Raw genomic sequence first — 15,382 nt, 5'->3', positions numbered from 1 at the left:
GGACAGAGAGAGACAGAGTATGAACGGGGGAGGGGCAGAGAGAGAGGGAGACACAGAATCGGAAGCAGGCTCCAGGCTCTGAGCCATCAGCCCAGAGCCTGACGCGGGGCTCGAACTCACGGACCGCGAGATCGTGACCTGGCTGAAGTCGGACGCTTAACCGACTGCGCCACCCAGGCGCCCCAAGAGATTAATACATTTAAAGAAAAAACAATTTCTATGTAAAAGCTAGTATTATTCTAACTTTGGTTTGTAACTGCAAATCTTGCTTTCTACATAATTTAAGAAACTAGCACATTTAAAATATTTATTTATGTTTTTTGGCATACTATATATAAAGATGTAATTTTGTGGCAAAAACAACTGAAAAGAGATGGAGACAAAGCTGTAAAGGAGCAGAGTTTTTGTAATATTATTGAAGTTAAGCTGGTATAAATTCAAATTAGAGTGTTATAACTTTAGGATGTTTAATGTAATCCTGATGGTAACCATAAAGAAAATAGTTATAGAGTATACAGAAAAGGAAATGAGAAATGAATTTAAACAATTCACTACAAAAAAAAATCAACCAGACACAAAATAAGACAGTAATGCTGGAAATGAGGGACAAAATAGCTATTATAAGGCATATAGAAAATGAATAGCACAATGACAGATGTAAGGTCCCCCTTATTGGTAATTACTTTAAATGTAAATGGATTAAACTTCCCAATCAAAAAACAGAGATTATATCCCATCCAATGAGAAAAGAACTTCTTTGATTTTTCCTAAGGGTCGTCAGACATACTCCACTAAATATGGTCTACCATGTCCAACTGGACAAAAGCAGTGCTTTTTTTTTTTTTTTTAAGGGGGTGGGTACTGCATAGGGAGAAAAGCTCTACATGTGCATTTCTTCTTGTTTGAGATTCACAAATTCCCTTTATATAATGGTCTATCAATGTGCTGTACTTCGTGTATGAACATAAAAATATCAAAGGTGAACTTTGGAATTAATCTAGTTATGTCCTCCAGAGAGAACAGAAATAGGTTAAAGAGAGATAATTACATAGAAGTGGTTTAATAAACAGTTTAGTATCATACCTGATTCACTCTTACTCAGGTCATGGAAGTGACTTTCTGAAGATGGGGCTGAATGAAATATGGCCAATCAATTTATTCACAGACCTTGACCTTGGTTTAGTTGAAGTCATATGCATATGCCCATCCATATTGTATACCAATGGAGTTGAATCTTAGTTTTAACATGACTTAAATGTAAGCCTTGAAACAGTGCAGCCTTGGAAAGGGCAGTACATCAACCAATAGTCAAGACACCTGGGTTCCAGTACCAGCTCTGCCAACAGGTTTCGTGACTTTGGGTAAGATCATAATAATTATTGAGCAGTTGTTAGGCTTTGAGAAACTGAACTAGGTATTTTATCATATTAAATCTTAATAGCCACTTTGTAAATCAAATAATACCTTTACTTTGTACAGGTGAGGAAATTAAAACTCTGAGAAGCTGATTAACAATAGCCAAGATCACTCAGCTGGTAAATGACAAAACTAGGGTTTGACACAAGCTTTTCTCTACACTAAAGTATTTCCATCATTTAATCTTTCGAGTCTTAGTTTATTTCTTTGTAGATGTGAAGCTCTGTATCCTTTGTAAATTTGATGTTTTTTTGATTTCAGTGTAAATATTTAAATGTAATATTCTGTTCTTTTTTTATTAGTAGTATCCATTTTATGACTTGGTAGATATTTTTCTTAGTTTGTATTATCTCTATTGAAAATTTACTTCAGTCAGATTTATCAAATTATGAAATCCTTATTTGGGTTGGCTTAACATTCCGTAGCATCATGGTTTAATTTTACATTTGTTATATTTGTAAAAGAAAGTTAAATATTACAGAATTTGACTCCTGCAGTCAAAAACTACAAGTACCTTTTGCTGAAAGTAGAGATGAAAGCAACTTCTATCCCCTCCAGCAGGAGATACCTAGTTATGTCCTCCAGAGAGGATGTTCCTCAGAAGGATGTTCCTCATATTTGTTCGCCCAAAGGTTAGGGGAATAGAAGCACCTACAATCATTTGCCAAACTCCTCCTCACTTTCGCTATCACTTTGGTCTGGTGCCTAAAGATAAAGTTGTTATTGTGTATATGGGGACAAAAAGGGCATATTTATAGATAGATAAAAACAAATGATCCAAATCTATTATATCAACACTATATCTCACTGGAGATCCAAAGACACAAGGAAATTGAAAGTGGGACAATAGAATAAGATATTACATGCAAATAGTAACCAAAAAAGAGCAGGTGTGGATATACTAATATCAGGCAAAATAGATTATAAACCAAAAAAGGTTATAAGAGACAAATAAGGACATTATATATTACACAAAGTTCAACATAGTAAGAAGTTTAATGCAAATAGTTACGTACTTTGTGACAGACCAAAATATATGAAGCAAAAACTGATAGAATTGAAGGGAGAAATGCACAGTTTTACAGTAAAAGCTGGAGGCTTCTATAACCTACTCACAATAACGTATAGAACAACCAGACAGAAGATAAGTAGGGAAATAGAAGACTTAACACAATAAAACTATTAAATCTAACAGACATATATAGACCACTCTACCTAACAACAGAATTCACATTTTTTTTCTCAAGTGCACATGGAACATTTTCTAGTATAGACTATATATTAGGTCACAAATTAAGTCTCAATAGATTTTAAAATATAGATTTTAAAAGTATCTCCTCCAACAGCAATGAGATGAAGTTAGAAGTGAATAAAAAAAGGAAAGCTGGAAAATTCACAAAAAAACTAAGCCACACACTTTTAAACAAACAATAAATAAAAACAAAAATCATGAGGGATATGAGAAAATCTTAGAGATGAACAAAAATGAAACATAACATACCAAAACTCATAGGGTTCAATGGAAGTGCTACCAAGGGGGGAATTTATAATTATAAATGCTTACCTTCAAAAGAGAGATCTCAGATCAACAACATAATTTTCAACTTAAGGAAATAGAAAAAGAAGAATAAACTAAAACCAAAGATAACAGAAGGAAGGAAATAATAAAGATTAAAACAGAGATAAATGAAATAGAGGATAGAAAAGCAATAGAGAAGATTAATGAAACCAAAAGTTGGTTCTTCAAAATATCAACAAAATTGCCAAACCTTTAGCTAGATGGACTAAGAAGAAAAGTCAAGACTCAAATTACTAAATGAGAAATGAAGATGGGACATTATTACCAATTTTATAGAAATAAAATGATTATGAGACAATACTATGAACAATTGTATGCCAAAGTTGGATAACCTATATGAAATTGATAAGTTCCTAGAAACACACAACCTACCAAGACTAAATCACAAAGAAATAGAAAATTGGAATAGACCTATAAATAGTAAGAAGATTGAATCAGTATTCAGAGATCTTCAAACAAAGAAAACCTCTGGACCTGATGGCTTCACAGGGGAATTCTACCAAGAAGTACTAATACAATCCTTCTCAAACTTTTCTAAAAAAATGAAGAGGAGGGAACACTTCCTCATTTTTGTGATGTCAGCATTACCTGATACAGGATAGCCAAACAAAGACACTACAAGAAAACTACAGTCTAATATCCCTGATGAACATAGGTGCAAAAACCTCAACAAAATATTAGCAGATAGAATTCTGTAGCATATTAAAAGGTTATACACCATGACTAAGTGGGATTTATTACTGGAATGCAAGGATGGTTCAACACATGAAAATTGATGAATATAATTCACCACATCAACATACAGGGGGTAAAACACATTATCATCTCAACTGATGCAGAAAAAGTATTTGATAAAATTTAGCACATTTCACACTTTCATGATAAACACTCAACAAACTAGGGATAGAAGGAAACTATCTCAACCTAGTAAGAATCATAGAATAAAAATGCATAGTAAACATTATATTCAATGATGAAAGACTTTTCCTCTAAAATCAGGATCAAGGCTTTCACCACTTGTATTCAGAACACGACTGGAAGGGGCGCCTGGGTGGCTCTGTCAGTTAAGTGTTGGACTTGGGCTCAGGTTATGATCTCACGGTATATGGGTTCAAGCCCTGTGTCCAGCTCTGTGCTGACAACATGGAGGCCGCTTGGGATTCTCTCTCTTTGCTTCTCTCTCTCTGCCATTCCCCTATTCACGCTGTCTCTTTCTCTCTCAAAATAAATAAATAAACTTAAAAAATTTAAAAACAAAAACAGAATACAACTGTTGGGGCACCTGGATGGTTCAGTTGGAAGAACATATAGCTCTTGATCTCAGAGTCATGAGTTTGAGCCCCCATTGGTGTAGAGATTACTAAAAAATTTCCAACAAGAAATAAGGGGTGCCTGGGTGGCTCAGTTGGTTAAGCATCCAACTCTTAGTTTTGGCTACAGTCATGATCTCATGGTTCATGTGATCAAGCCCCACATCAGGCTGCTGCATGCTGACAGCACAGAACCTGCTTGGGATTCTCTCCCTCTCTCTTTGCCCTTCCCGTGCTTGTGTTATCTCTCTCTCTCAAAAATAAATAAACTTAAAAAAAAAAAAAGAAATAAAAGGCATCCAAAGTGAAAAAGAAGTAAAATATCTCTGTTTGCAGATAATATGACTTTATATGTAGAAAACTCTAAAGATTCCACACAAAAAAAACCTGTTAGAATAAATCATGAATTCAACAAAGTAGCAGAATCAAAGTCAACACATGAAAATAATTTGCATTTCTATACACAAACAATGAACAATCTGAAAACAAATTATAAAAACAATTCCATTTACAGTAGCATCAAAATGAATAAAATACTTAGGAATTAACTTAACCAAGGAGGTGAAAGACTTGTACAATGAAAACTAGAAAGCATTGCTGAAAGAATTGGAGAAGACACAAATGGAAATAGATTCTATGTTCATGGATTGGAAGGCAATATTGTTAAAATGTCAATGCTACCCAAAGTGATCTGTAGATTCAATGCCTATTAAAATCCCAATGATGTTTTTCACAGAAATAGGAAAACCCATCTTAAAATTTGTATGGAATTTCAAGTGACCCTGTATAGCCAAATTGATACTGAAAAAGAAGAAAAACACTGGAGGACTTCTACTTCCTGATTTCAAAACTTAGTTCAAAGATACATTAATAAAAACAGAGTGGTATTGGCATAAAGCAGACATATAGACCCATAGAATAGAATAGAGAGCCCAGAATTAAACCCTTATGTATATGGCCAAATGATTCTTGACAAGGACTCCAAGACCATTAAATGGGTAAAAAACAGTCTTTTCAACAAATGGTACTGGGAAAACTGTATATCCACATGCAAAATAATGAAGGTGGACCCTTACCCAACACCACATACAAAAATTAACTAAAAATTGCTCAAAGACCTAAATGTAAGACCTAAAACAATAAAACTCTTAGAAGAAAACATAAGACAAAAGCTTCACAACATTGTATTTGGCAATGATTTCCTGACTATAACACAAAAGGAAAAATAGACAAATTGGACTTCGTGAAAATTTTTAGTAATTTGTGCATCAAAACACAACTATCAACATGCCCTTGTTGTGATGAGTACTGGGTGTTGGACGAAAGTGTTGAATCACTATATTGTACACCTGAAACTAATATTACACTGTATGTTAACTGGAATTTAAATAAAAACTTAAAAAAAAGACACTATCAACACAGTAAAAAGACAACCCACAGAATGGGAGAAAATATTGGTAAATCATATATCTGATAAGACAATTATAGCTAAGATATATAAAGAACTATTACAATTCAATAATAAAAAAGCAATCCAATTAAAAAATAGGCAAAGGATCTGAATAGATGTTTCACCAACGATGTGCAAATGGCCAATGACCATGTGAAAAGATGTTCGACATCGCTAAACATTAGGGAAATGCAAATCAAAACTGCAGTGAGATACCACCTCATACCCAGTAGGATGGCCACTACCCAAAAGACGGGAAACAATAAGTGTTGGTGAGGATGTAGAGACATTGGAAACCTCGTGCACTGTTGATGGGAATGTAAAAGGTAAAGCTGCTATGGAAAACAGTATGACAGTTCCTCAAAAAATTAAAAATAGAATTACCATATGGCCCAGCAATTCCACTTCTTGGTTTTTACCCAAAAGAATTGACAGCAGGGTCTGGAAGAGATATTTGTACACCCATGTTCACAGAAGCATTCTTCACAATAGCTAAAACATGGAAGCAACCTGTGTCCATCAGTGGTTGAATGGATTAGCAAAATGTGGTATACACACACAATGGAATATTATTCAGCCTTAAAAAGGAAAGAAATTCTGCCATACACTATAACGTGGGTGAAACTTGAGGACAATATACTCAGTAAAGTAAGCACAGAATGACAAATACTATATGATTCCGTTTATATGAAGTACATGTTCAAAATCATAAAGACAATGTATAATGGTGGTTTCCAGGAGAGGGTGAAGGGGAGTACAGGGAGTTACCATCTAATGGGTAAAGAGTTTCAGTTATACAAGATGAAGAGTCATGGGGATTGATAGGGATGATGGTTCTACAACCATGTGAATGAATTTAATACCTCTGGACTTCACACTTAAACTTAAAGATGGTAATACAACAACAGAAAAAAGTGGGAAAAAAGACAATGGAGACGTCTCTTCAATGTATTGAGAGAGATTATCCATCTAGAAGTTTATATCCTATAATTTGGATAACTATAATTATATATCATAATACTAAACATAAACATAAAGTGACAATTTTATGTCATTTAACATATTAAACTATTATTCAAGAGAGAGGTAAAAATGGAAGCATTTTCAGACATACAAAGACCAAGAGAGTTTGCTACCCAAAGACCCTTCTTTATAAGAGACATGTTAAAGAGTAGATTAGCAAGAAAAAACAAAACTCAAAAGGCACACACAAAAAAGCATAGAGGTTTTTTAATCTGTCAATAAATTTTCATGAACTATTAATTAAGAATAATGTTTTTAAATTACAAAATTAAAATTTCAACAGCAATAATAAAATTGGGCATATTAAACAATGGGCCTGTTAAAAGGTTATTGTCATGATCAGGAGAAGAATTAAAAATATTGACTAATTTTATTTGTTAGTAGCAAAAATAATAGTTAAGATTGTATATTAAAAATTCATGGACAAAGACTAAAAGAACAGAAATACAATACATGCTTTGAAACCAGCAAAGGGTTTATTTTATTTTTTAAAGATTAGAAATTGATTTTTATTTTTTTTAAAGTTCATTTATTTATTTTGAGAGAGAGAGAGAGAGAAGGGGAGGGGCAGAGAGAGAGGAAGAGAGAATCCCAAGCACTGTCAGTGCAGAGCCCCAAGCAGGACTCGAACTCACAAACTGTGAGATCATGACCTGAGCGGAGATCAAGAGTCAGACGTTTAACTGACTGAGCCACCCAGGTGCCCCCAAAACAGCAAAGGGTCTTAAAAGGGGAGCAGTGTGGATGTGGAAATTTTTATCATTTTTCTAGAAGGTATTAAAGGAGACAAATTTTTTAAAAAAGAACCGTAAACAGAAAATACAAAGAAATTGGAGAAAAAAAGTCCAAATCAAATAGCATTCACACAACATGAAAGAGAACCTTACCCTATGTTTAACTGAGATGAGTGTTTCTAAACCAGAAAGAGATGGTAGGTCAGGATAGCTTTCCTAACTCATGGTTCTTGAATTTGCTCTTTAAAATGTTTTAGTGAAGGGCTATACATATATGAAAATACTATTCTCACAATCTCTGCCTGAAGAATATACTGGAAAAAAAAACTTCAGACAACCAAAAATGACAGGACAGAAAACAGCACAAAGGATAGTGGCAATGATCATCAGTGGTCCCTATTATCACAAACCTGAATCTGATCAAGTCTTTAGATCTAACTGCCAAGTCACAGGAAATACAGTGACCAGAGCAACATGTTTAAACACCACAGGGATGCAATCACAAAATCCAGAGTACAGAGAGAGAGAGGGAGAGGGAGGGGGCATAGCGAGAGGGAGAGAGAGAATCCCACACCTAACAGTGCAGAGCCTGACGTGTGGCTCGATCCCTCAAACCATGAGATCATGACCTGAGCTGACCCAAGAGTCAGATGCTTAACCGACTGAGCCACCTAGGCGCCCCACTATCTATCTTCATCAATAAATAAATCGTAAGAAAAAAAAAAGATGAAGAGAGAACATATAAGTTAACAGTCATAAGAGACATATTAACCAATTGCAATTATTAGACCTTATTAGGAGTCAAAGAAACTGTATAAATATTTATGAGGTAATTGAGGAAATTTGAATACTGGAAATTGAATGACATGAAAGATTATTGTTTTATTTTTTTAGGGATTGTAATGGTATATTTAAAAAAATTTTTTTAATGTTTATTTAAAGAGACAGAAAGAGACAAAGCATGAGCATGGGAGGGGCAGAGAGAGGGGGAGACACAGAATCTGAAGCAGCTCCAGGCTCTGAGCTGTCAGCACAGAGCTGGATGTGGGGCTGGAACTCATAAACCGCGAGATCATGACCGGAACCAAAGTTGGACACTTAACCCACTGAGCCACCCAGGCGCCCCTGTAACGGTATATTTTTAAGGTATGTTAGTGATAATTCTTTAGGTTGTATATAATAAGTCCTTATGTTTTAGAAAAACCTGCTGCACTATTTACACATGAAAATATATGGCATCAGAATTTGCTTCAAAGCAATCTGGGATGGGTGATTGGCCAACACATGGTTGGCAATGAGTTGAAAATTGTTGAAACTGGCTGATGAGTGTATGGAGTTTCGTTATAGTAGTTTTTCTGCTTTTGTTTATATTTAAAAATTTCTGTAACAAAAAGCTACAATAAAAATAAAGACTAGCAATAAATGAATTGTGTTCAACATAAGTATGTAGGAAAAAACCAATAGGGGAAAAAGCTAAAGAAAATAGAGGGAAAATTCAGATAAGAACAAAAAGTAATGAAATAGAAAAAAAAGATACAGTTAATAGAAAAAGATGGTACAGTTGAGAAGATCAACAAAATCCAAAATGGTTCTTTGGAAGAGATAATAAAATAAACAAACCACTATGAAGATTTATCAAGAGTAAAAACAGAAAAGGTATAATAGAAATTATTTGGAATGATGACAGAGTAGGCTGGAAATAAAATAGAGATTATTCCATTCAAGACAAAAGTCATAAACCAATTATCCTATGATGCTAAAGTGCTAAGATGTTAAGTCAAATCTTAGCAATTTGAATTTGGTCATTTATATAAAAATAATCATAATCAAGTAGGGTTTGTCCTGAAAAGGTAAGGAATTTCAACATCATAAAATCTTTTAAGGAATATACCATATTAACAGGCTTTCGGGTTGCGCTGCCAGGTGTCCAAGAGGTTCTCTGAGTTCCCACTCAAGTACATCTGCAATTCAAAATGCCGCACCCATCCCCCCAAACTCAGCCCTCCAACCCTAGTAACTCCCAAGTCTTTTCTGAGGTGGACGTTGGAGGGCAACAAGTTGGTTGAATTGTCTTAGAATTGCTTGCAGATATTGTACCCAAAACTGCAGAAAAATTTTGTGCATGTGTACAGGAGACAAAGGTATTGGACCCACCACTGGGAAACCTCTCCATTTTGAAGGATGCCCTTTCCATCAGATTATTAAGAAATTTATGATTCAGGGTGGAGACTTCTCAAATCAAAATGTGACAGGTTGAGAAAGTATTTACGGTGAAAAATTTGAGGCTGAAAATTTTTATTATAAGCATGATCAGGAAGATTTATCAAGCATGGCAAATGCAGGTTGCAAATACAAATGGTTCTCAGTTCTTTATCACAAGTTTCCCTCTCCTCATTTGGATGGGAAACATGTGATACTTGGCCAAGTAATTAAAGGAATGGGTGTGGCAAGGATACTGGAAAATGTAGAAGTGAAAGGTGTAAAACCTGCCAAATTGTGTGTTATTGCAGAATGCAAAGAATTGAAGGAAGGGGATGATTGGAGCATATCTCCAAAAGATGGTTCTAATGACAGTCATCCAGGTTTCCCTGAGGTTGCAGATATAGATTTAAAAGATGTAGATAAAATGTTACTAATAACAGAAGACTTAAAAATATTGGAAATACTTTCCTTCAAATCCCAGAACTGGGAGATGGCCATTAAAAAAATATATGAAAGTTTTAAGATATGTGGAAGGTTCAAAGACTTATTGAGAAAGCAGATAGATTGAAGCTGCACCGACAGCTTTAAGCTGCGAGCTGAATATTGGTGCTTGTAAACTGAAGATGTCAAGTTGGCAGGGAGCAATTGGCAGTTGTTTGGAGGCTCTTGAAATAGACCCATCAAATACCAAATCATGGTACTATAGAGCTCAGGGATGGCAAGGATTAAAAGAATAGATCAAGCATTGGCTGATCTTTTTGTTTTTAACATTTATTTATTTTTGAGAGAGGGAGAGAGACAGACCACGAGCAAGGTAGGGGCAGAGAGAGAGAGAGATACAGAACCCATCTGAAGCAGGCTCCAGGTTCTGAGCTATCAGCACAGTGCCTGATGTGGGGCTTGAACTCATGGACCATGAGATTTTACCTGAGCTGAAGTTGGATGCTTAATCGACTGAGCCACCCAGGTGCCCCAAGTGTTGACTGATCTTAAGAAAGCTCAGGAGATAGCACTGGAAAATAAAGCTATCCAGGCAGAACTGTTGAAAGCCAAAGAAAAGACAAAGGCACATAAAGATAGGGAGAAGGCAGCATATGCAAAAATGCCTAATAAGGAATTCAGCTTTACTTAAATATTATGCATTGATTGTATAAAGACAATAAGAAGTTTTAAGATTTTTCCCTGTTACAGATGACCCTTGATGTGTTTCCTTTGATACTTCAGTTTCCCAATGTTTACAGCTTAGGAATACTGAAAAGGGTTCAATCTTATTAAAACAGAGTTTCACACACACATACATACAAAAGGAATACACCATATTAACAGATTAAAGAAAAATATATAACATTCTTAATAGATGCAGAAGGAGCATTTGATCACTTTTCTACAATCATTTAAAAATGTAAAGTTTTAGTAAACTTAAGGGTAAAAGGTTGTCATCAAAGTGGTATTGCATATAAACAGGTTGAAGAAAAAACTATAATGATCTTATAGGTCTAGAAAAATTTTTTTATAAAATTCAACATAAATTCATTTAAAAATTATACCTTTTACCAAACTAAAGGGTAAAAACCTACTGCAAAGATCATATTTAGAAATGAGACTGCAGAAGCAGTGCCAATTAAAGTCAGGAATAAGACATATATATCCACTACCATAGAGTCTATTTACATTGTACTGGCAATCTTAGCCAATGCAATAAGACGCAAAAAGAAAGATATAAGAATTAGAAAGGGAGAGACCAAACTACTCTTATTTGTAGACAATATGATTATCTACAGAGAAAGTTGATGCAAATCCACAGAGAAAGTTTTCTGGAAACATGATCAGTATATAAGAATTGGTAAAGGTAAATATTATTAGCGAATGTAGCTGAAAATATATCTCACTTGTAACTGCCTCATAAACTATAAGATACATAGGAATAAACTTAAGAGATGTGCAAAATGTTTAAAGAGAAAGTTAGTATTGAGGGACATGAAATAAGACTTGAATATATGGAGAGGAAGACTCAAAGTCAAAAGATGACAATTCTTCTCCAAATTATCTTAAAATGAAATGAAATGAGAATTTTTAAAATTTATGGAATTGTACAACTTGACAAATTGATTCAAAAAACTGTATAAGGGGGGCGCCTGGGTGGCGCAGTCGGTTGAGCGTCTGACTTCGGCCAGGTCACGATCTCACGGTCCATGGGTTCGAGCCCCGCGTCGGGCTCTGGGCTGATGGCTCAGAGCCTGGAGCCTGCTTCCGATTCTGTGTCTCCCTCTCTCTCTGCCCCTCCCCCGTTCATGCTCTGTCTCTCTCTGTCCCAAAAATAAATAAATGTTGAAAAAAAAAATTAAAAAAAAAACTGTATAAGGAAGCACCAAGAATATCTAAGACAGTATGAATAAAATGAAGAAGATGAAAGAACTCGCCTTACCCAATAGCAACACTTCTTATAAAGCTGGAGTGATAAACACGGTGTGATATTGGTATAGGGATAGATGAATGGGCCAGTGGAACAGAATGGAGAGCCCTGACCCTGTAACAACCTTCCAAGTATAAACATGGCTGCTTCACTTATACTTTTCACATCTCATGCAAATTTCTCCTATGGCCAACTCCAGCCCAGTACCATACAGGAAAGGGAATTCTAGGAAGTAGGATTCCAACTTAGCTAAGTTGGCACAGTACAAAGCCACCACAGCCCACCCTTTGTCAACTTGGCATCCATAAATACCCGTTTTCACTACACTTAACTTTGAAATGAAGTTTAAAAGCCAACGATAGCCAAATTGTGCCTCTACTTAACATGATGCATCTATCCCTTGCACAATGAAAGCCTATCAGATAATTGGTTAACCATATGGAGAAATAAAAAGTACATTCTTAATGCTCCCCGCCAAAAGAGGATATAAAGTCTCTTTATTCATAGTTCAGTGTTGTTCATTTCTCTTATAGCTGAGTCACATTTCTCCTGTGATATCCTGTAAATTAATTACTGACAAATAATGTTAAAAACTTATTCAGACAGTAGAGGAGTGGGGAGGGAGGGGAAAGAAATTTTTTTATTAAAACACAAAAATATTTACATTGAAATAAGAAGAAACGTTTCATCCTCATTTCTGCAGCTGATTGTGTTGTTTTAGCTGGTATTTATAAATCCTCTTCCATTTCCCATTTCATATTCTCTTCTCGGTGAGGTGACCTCTGTTTCTGGTCTGGACTATTAACACTTCTTCCTGTATTGGGTTGTAGCAGTTTTTCCATTGACATTAATCACAGGAAATGGGAATGCCAAGAGGCTCCCCATTCTCCCCTTTGGAAGTCAAGACTAGTCACCCCAGACAATACAATAAACTTTTTTGCCTGTTGATTCACTGGCAAGAGAAGTTCAAAGTAGCCGGGGCCAGACTCAACATCCAGTTTAGTGCAACCACTGCTGTGTTCTCTGTGGGAATATTTCTCTTTTGGGAACTAATACTTTTATTTTTTTTAATTTTTTTTTAATGTTTATTTTTGAGACAGAGAGAGACAGAGCATGAATGGGGGAGGGTCAGAGAGGGAGACACGGAATCTGAAGCAGGCTCCAGGCTCCGAGCTGTCAGCACAAAGCCCAACGCGGGGCTTGAACTCACAGACCGTGAGATCATGACCTGAGGCGGAGTCGGAAGCTCAACCGACTGAGCCACTCAGGGGCCCCGGGAACTAATACTTTTAGATCAGCAGAACTCAATGTTTCAGAGACAGAAAGCAACATTTTTGCTAGAGAAGCACTGCGTGTTTTATTGAGGGAAGCTGTTCTCATTTCTAACCTCTGCTTCTTGATCCACGAACCACTGCTTTGGGAGAAACAGCAGTATACATCAGTTGCTGATTTAGAGAACATCTTGCATCCTGAAGGACATTACCTAAGCCCTGCAAGGTGTTGCCACACAGGTAGTTCTGTAACTGAGTCTTGAAAAGGCCATTCTATTGTTCTCTCAGGCCAGCTGCTTCAGGATACATGGTAAGACCAATAGATTCCATAAGCTTGAGCCTGTTGCCACTCTTCTTGAATGTAAAAGAAATTCTTCCGTCAGCCGTAGAAAATTTCAGGTCCCTTACATTGACCTTGAGATGGGAATTTAGAGCCCCAACTCATCATATTCTTTCCCCAAGTTCTTCAGGGCATTTTAACAATCCACCAATCTTATTCTAATTATATTCAAGCAACTACTTGGTCAATCAAAGCACTGACTTCTATAGGCACCAAATTACAATTGTCTACAGGTGATCATTTTTCTCCCATTCTGTGACATGGAGTACTAGTGATCCCTATACCCCTGGTAGCCCTTGGTAATCCTTGGCAAGGGTCATCTATGCCTTTAAATCTAATTAGATCACAGAATCAATGGATAATCTGGCAGGCAGTGGGGAAGGAAAGATGGATGTGAAATGGGGGAGCAAGGACAAATTGGAACCCAGGAAGAAGAGCAAGAATGAGCTAGAAACTGCTTCAGTCTCACACCGCCTCTAAGCCTCTAACTTTGTTAATTCAGGTGACCTGCAGAAGAATCTGGTCCTTTGTTTTAGAACTAAATCCACAACTAGCCCAGGAGTTGGGGGAAACTGTAGAGGCTCTGATGGGAAATAAAGGAGCTTTGTGCCCATCTGCTTTCTCCCATTTCCCCCACCAGCAAGGTGAGCCAGCAAATCTGTCATAATGCATGAGCCACCACAGGGCCTGCCTTCCACAGTGTAAACATGACAGCTGCTACTTCACTTCTGTTGCCAATCTGTAGCATGCAGATTTCTCCTGTGGCCAGCCCTAGCCCAGAACCATTCAGGGAAGGAAATTCTGGGAAGCATAGTCCTAGCTTAGCCAAGTTGACACAATATAAAGCCACTACACTATTTATAAAAAGGTTTAAAACATGTATAACTTAAGCCATAAATATGTGGTATGAGTATAAAGACATTCTTGAGCATGAAAAATATGATAACTAAGGGTGAGCTCTGGGGAGGAGGAAGGGAACAGGAGTAGGGAGGGCACACAGGCCATCAATTTTCTGTAATCTTTTCTCTCTTAAAACGGAACGACTGTAGTAAAAATATTTGATACAGTACATGGTGGTGGACATAATGATATTCTTTTTTTAAATCTATACTTGCCGATAGGTGTGAAACGTAGAGAGGAGGAAAAGGAGGGGGGGAAATGGTAATAATAATAATTGCTGATATTTACTGATCACTTAGGCTTTGCACTTGGGTTATGCCACTTACGTAGAGAATGGGTTTCTTTCTCTGGATTGCGGGAAGAAGCACAGCTGTAGACACAAACATTTTGACCCCTTGTCAGGATCCCAGAGCTCCTGGGGACCTGGAAAGATGCAGATGTGTTATGGGGGAGCCCCTCTGCTGCCCTTACTCCCAACATCCTTGAGAATTCTTGTCCCTTTTCTCCTTTTGCCCTCTCTTGTGCAGGGTCTCTCCATCTCTCTTGCTCTCTCAACTTTCCAAAGTTTTTGCGTCCAGAAGAAAGGTGCTAAGTGGGGGCAAGTGCAGGTCTTGGGAGCTACAATGCAGGGCACACACACATCAGGCCTTAAGTCAAGCCCAGCCCACAGGATGAGAGGGCCTGAGGCTACTGTGGGGAAGCCACACACCTCCTCCCCCCTGCCCGGCTGTCTCAGCTCCAACC

The 15,382-nt window shown here is 36.7% G+C and overlaps 1 pseudogene; it reads left to right on the top strand.

The window, feature by feature from the left end:
* Positions 1 to 9,485: 9,485 nt before the first annotated feature.
* LOC124503931 (peptidyl-prolyl cis-trans isomerase D-like) lies at positions 9,486 to 10,846 on the top strand (annotated as a pseudogene).
* Positions 10,847 to 15,382: the final 4,536 nt, after the last annotated feature.

The sequence above is a fragment of the Lynx rufus genome, unplaced genomic scaffold (assembly GCF_022079265.1).
Source record: "Lynx rufus isolate CCGP_SWC_20201006 ecotype Redwood Valley unplaced genomic scaffold, mLynRuf1.p SCAF_8, whole genome shotgun sequence".
Lineage (NCBI taxonomy): Eukaryota > Metazoa > Chordata > Mammalia > Carnivora > Felidae > Lynx > Lynx rufus.
The sequence above is the reverse complement of the archived record's forward strand: the minus strand, read 5'-3'. Positions and strand labels throughout refer to the sequence as shown.